Source organism: Panulirus ornatus, chromosome 40 (assembly GCF_036320965.1).
Source record: "Panulirus ornatus isolate Po-2019 chromosome 40, ASM3632096v1, whole genome shotgun sequence".
Taxonomy (NCBI): domain Eukaryota; kingdom Metazoa; phylum Arthropoda; class Malacostraca; order Decapoda; family Palinuridae; genus Panulirus; species Panulirus ornatus.
The window spans coordinates 10,746,764-10,752,615 of NC_092263.1; the positions used below are offsets into that span (position 1 = coordinate 10,746,764).

The following is a 5,852-nucleotide window of genomic DNA, read 5'->3' on the forward strand; positions in this document are numbered from 1 at the left end:
GCCCATGTGTGAATAGGCCCTTACTATCTAAAGGCACATAGATTAATATGCAGCTGCCACATGTCATTTGCACTCCAATCAGCCACTGATAAATCATGAAACCTCTCAGTTATCCATATATGACCAAGGCAAGAAGAGGTCACCTGCTCCTACGCAGAGGAAGATGCCCAGGTCGCTGGGTACACACTAGGTTTAATAATGGCAGCAGCCTGCCAAGATTTAAATGCCTAGCATCATGCCAAGATTAAAATGTCTATGATGCACTTAGTTTATATGACTGTGGCTGTATAAATGGCTAACTTATACTTAATGTTTTTCAACGTTTCAAATTTTGCTGATTTTGCCCCTCCTAGTGAGACTTTTTAACCTGGCCAGCACCAAAAGGCAGGTTTTCCAATTCCTATAACACTGATTATTTTTCCTCTTCCCTCTCTGCTATATCATATTTTCCAGGCTTTTTGATATTTAATTTGAGGGCACCCTCTTCCATTCCTTTTTATCTATGGCCCACCCCTTGCATCCATACAACATTGTTAGGATTCCTATACCATCAAACATACTCATCTTTGCTCTCAAAAACAGTGACCTCCCTTTCCACTCACTCATCAATGCACCCATGACTTTAGCCTCCCCTTTCCCAACCTATAGCTTACTTCAGCCACCACTGTTCAATCCACTCACAGATATTCAAAATACTCCACATCTTCCAGGTTCTCTCCACTCAAGCTCACATTCAAACAAACATGTCTACCTCTCCCAGTGAATTTTATAACCTTATTCTTATCTACTATAACACACTCTCCCAAACTCAGAAACCAGCGTCTCCAGTTTCTCACTTGAGTATGTAACTAGGGGTGTATCAACAGGAAACAACAACTGACTCACCTCCCTAGCCCCTCCACCCCAAGGGATTGCATACTTGCACCTCTCTCTAAAATCCTCACATTTACCTCCTCACCACCCCATCCATGAACATATTAAAGAGATATGGTGACATCACACTCCCTTGCCACAGATCCAGCTTCACCTAGAGCTACTAACCCTCCTCTCTCTTCCTATTTGCACACATACCTTACTCTCTTGATGGGGTCTACTTGCTGCTTTTAATAGCTTTCCCACCACAATATATTCCAACATCTTCCACAAAGCATCTCTATCAACCCTGAAATACACTTTTCTCAGATCCATAAAAGCTATATATGTATCTCTTAGCATTTCTCACACAGAGGTTTCAGTGTAAACACCTGATCCTAAAGCCACAATCTTCCTCCTCAATCCAAAGCTCTGTGCATGCCATTGCTCTCATACTCACCACTCCTACAAAACTCACCAGGTATACTCTGTAGCTTGAACATTCACTTTTGTTACCCTTGTCTTTCTACAATGGTACTATACATGCATTTTGCCAATCCTCCAAAATCTCATCTTCAGCAAAACATGCACTGATAATCCTTATTAACCTGTCAACAACACTCACACATCTTTTGGCAGAATTCAACTGCAATCCCATTCCCTACAGCTGTTTGGCCACATATCATCTTATGCAAGGCTTTTACCAACTCTTTTCTTTTTATGAAATTACTTGCCATGACTCTCTTACTTTAAGTATATCCAACACATTTAACAGTTCTTCAAAATACTCACTGCATCAGCTCTTTACCTCTCCTTTGCCACTTACCAGTTCCCCATCCACTCCCATTTGTTCACTTGTTCTCCTTACATTATTCACCTCCTTTCAAACTATCTTCCAATTTTCCCCTCTCACAACCCAATTTTCATTTGCCTACTTTTTCAGCCCTTGTACCTTCCTTTTGACCTTTTAATTCCTCTTGCACTCCTTCCTCCCAGTAATGCACATTTGCCTTCCTTTTCTTTTTCACTGACAACTTAACCTCCTCATTCCACCATTCACTAACCTTTCTCATAAGCCCACATCCCAAATGCCAAACACTTTTTCACCGCTTCCCTAAATACTCCCCATTCTTTGCTCACTCCCCAAGTTTCGTTTACTCTTCCTTTTTTGTCATTCTTCACCCAATACCTCTTGGGAAGTCCTCACATAAGCCTCTTCACCAAGCTCACTCATTTTCACTTCCATCTTTCCGCCCATATCAATTCCTCTCATCCTAAAACTTCTACAATCTTTTATCCAAGCCTCTACTAAGAAGAGAGCGGACATCCCACCAGCTTCCCTTTGGCACATATACATCTAAAAGTCTCTTCAGCATACATATCAATTAGTACGTAATCCAATAATGCCTCCTCACTATCAACCCCTCTCACCCTTTGATACTTATGTATGTCCCTCATTTTACACCAGGTATTCCCAATCATCAGTCCTTTTTCAGTGCAATTCCATAAATTGTTCATAATTCTTTTTCACAATAGGCACCCTATGCCCCAAATTATACTCCATCATCCACCTTTGCAACCTTATCATCCATCACTAATATTTGACTACATCAAAACTGCTGTTACACCACTCACTCTTTCCCAAACACTCATCTCTATTCCTCATTCCTCTCACCACCTGGTACACAAGCATCAAAATTCACACATCTCTCATAGTCCATATCATTTTCACCCACATCAGTATTGGGCTCACTTCCTTACACTCTTTCACACATAACCACAATTCCTCCTTCTATAGAATGCCACCCCTTCTGCTGTCTTGCCATTATACCAACCCCACACTTTACCCTTCTAATTCTGGTTACATTCAGCCTAGCCTCTGAGAAGGATAAATACTCCCAATGCTTGGCTCCTTCCTCTATTCCATCTTTTAGAAATCGAAGTACAAGAAGGGGAGGGTCAACCTTTAAGAGTGCTACTGTGACACAACCTTCAAGAGTGTCACAATGAGGTTATCTTTACACGAGCGTTACTGTGAGGCTACCTTTATGAGAGTGTTACTGCGAGACATCTCTGCATGTTTCTCGGGTTAATGTTATTCCCTTTAATTTGCATTTTGTTTTAACCATAGAATATACATTCTTTTATTTTGCTAAATCTCATATGGCCATAGGCACATAAATTAAATAAAAATAAATTGCCCAACTCAGACAGGCATCAGTAACAGCTCCTGGCGCATAAAGAAAATAATAAATACACCCAGAATAGCCTGAATACAGAAATCATATCACACTAGTTGGCACAGCAGACTATTATGGTCTAAATCTTCAAAAGCCATGGTCCAACTACCACCTGCAATTTCTTTTTCTAAGATGCTTAAAATGTTACAGTATCACCAAATGTTTTCAATGCATAGTGCACAACAACAACATATAGAGATTTTTCTGCAGATTTATGTGCAAAAATGGGGAAATAAATTAGTGATTACAAACCAGATATACATGCATGTTGAACACAACAAAATACACTTTTCAGTAACACATTTTTTCCAAAACTGAATGGTTAAAAAGTAAAAAAAAAAAAAAAAAAGCTGCAAAGTTGGTCAAAATTGTATCATGACAGTAACTAAAAAATAGAATACTGTAATTTCACCGATTTTAACTTTCAATGTCATCACTACACCAACCAAAAATAAGTGGAATTTATATCATCATCAGGTTGGACATTGCAAAACACATTTATAAAAACATGTACAGAAAAGCATTAAATTGTTGCAATAAACATAAAGTCATTAGTCGACTGGGTCTCCTATGGTACTACACATGTACTTCACTGATTCTACAACTTTCCTCTTGAAGTTTGGAAGTATTTGAAGTTTAGGGCTATCAAATTACTTTTTTCAGAGAGACTATGCATTATCTAAAATCCAATATAGAGAAAATAAAACATCAGAGGATAGTTATACGTTGACAAAATATAACCAATCCCTCGTGCAACTTCAATTCTAGACTCACTGAAACCCTAGATACAATTCAAGGTATAACAAGTAAGGTATCAAATGTTTCAAATCTGGAATAAACCTAATTCATCATAGCCTTCCTATATGCGAACTACAAACTTTAATGCAACTAGAAATCCCTAAAATATAAGATGTATTTCTCCATCTTTAAAGCCGCACTGAAAGTTTCATTAAAATACACTGGACAATTTTGGCATTACAACAGCACCTATTCTTAACCATTAAAGAATAAACTTTTCTTCGGTTGCATCTACAATTTATGAGCTAATCAAAAAAGGACACAAAAATACACAATCTACATCGTCACGTACTGCTGCATTAAAATAGTTCCCGGACTTTGCATGCCAGTGGTAACACTAGAAGTCAGAGGTCCCTACTGACAAGGTTATTATCATAATCAGCATATTGTAGTACAGCCAATGGGTTTCTCTAAAATTAAAATCTAAGAGGGTTGCAGTTTGGTCGGTAAAATACACTTGCATTACTATAAGAGTTGAAGTCGACTAGTGAAATAAATGACTATATTAGCAGTTTACTTTTCTGTATATTCTATGCATTCTTATGATTTTCTTTTTGCAATCTACATCCCAATAGTGTGACACCGTACTTCCCGCTGTGTAGTGACATGAGCGACAAAGCCCACTCTAACCTAACCTAGATCTGCCAATATCAACATGAGTTTCATTAATTGACTGGATATCCTAAAATCTCAAGTGTACTTTGTTGTTTAGTATGGACACCAATATCAAGGACTTTCCCTTCCTGAAAAGAGCCCATCTTGCTCTACTCCTCCGTGGACTGCAGCCTGGAAGCTGCAGGAGCCCCTTAAACAGGGTGACCAGGCTATGTGACTCACATGGTTATCATTTATGAGCAGCCCATGCTAGAAGGTACGAGGAGGTGCTAGATAGGATTTAAGCTCTCTAAACTGAGAAGGAGCTCGACAGCAAGACCCAGGATGAAGTAGCCTCCCCAAACATGGTACTGTAAAAAAGCTGACACTCACGAGAGCTCTCCATGCCCATGCATCGTAAGAGATACCTACGCAACTGACTGGCCAGGGGTATTGTCACCTTCACAACTGTTTGGCGAAGGATGGTGAGGCCTCCATAACTGACTGGCCAAGGGTAGTGGCACCTTCATGACTCATTAGCTAAGGGTGGTAGCCCTTCTACAACTAGCCAAGGGTGGTGGCCTTTTCACAACTGACTAACCAAAGGGTACAACCATCTTCACAACTTGATTAGCCAAGGATTATGACTTTTCCACAACTGACCCAGCCAAAGGGTGGTGGATCTTCACAACTGACTGGCCAAGGGAGGTGGGGCTTCTTTATAACTGGCTAGCCAAGAGTAGTATGGTCTCCATACCTTAGTGGTGAGTCCTACACATGACCACTCACCTGGGCAAGGCCATGCAGGTGTGGTGAGTCAGCTGCCAGGTGATGGTTGTGGTGGGATGGCAGGTGTGGCGGGCGGTGGTGGTAGGGTGTGTGGGGGGGGGTGACGCCGCCCGTGGCCGGGTGAGCAACAAAGGGCGGGCGGGCGGGCGGGCTGGTGAGTGTGGTGGGTGGGAGAGCGGGTGGCGGGGGCGGCCAAGGGGCGGGCGGGCCGTGCGCGGAATGCGGGCGCCACGCACCAACCCACACCCGCCCCTGACTTTCTCCACACCTAACTCTCTGAGTCGCCCTCTAAATCCACAACCAGCGCTGGCCATTGAAAGGCTCCAGCCACACTCATGAGAAAAATGTACTTACTGTGTCTAAGATCCGAGTTGACGTTCCGCAGATTTTAGGAAAAACATTTGGAGCGGTTTATCCCGTGCTCATAACAGTCCCCTCAACCTCACTCTATCAGTAATACAAAATTATTCCTAAGCGGACTTGAAGACCAAACCTTGTAGAATCAAAGACCTTACTGACGCTCACGAAATCGCTTCCACCGGCCAAAACGAGTCTTTTATTTCTCCACTAAGCGCGTCG

General features: G+C 41.6%; 1 protein-coding gene across 1 annotated transcript in view; it reads right to left on the bottom strand.

The window, feature by feature from the left end:
- The window catches only part of LOC139761378 (uncharacterized), a 38,049-nt gene extending 32,301 nt beyond the window's left edge, over positions 1-5,748 (bottom strand). Inside the window, exon 1 of the mRNA XM_071685497.1 lies at positions 5,628-5,748. The gene's annotated coding sequence lies outside the window, so the exon portion shown is untranslated. The remainder of the gene's footprint in view (positions 1-5,627) is intronic.
- Positions 5,749-5,852: the final 104 nt, after the last annotated feature.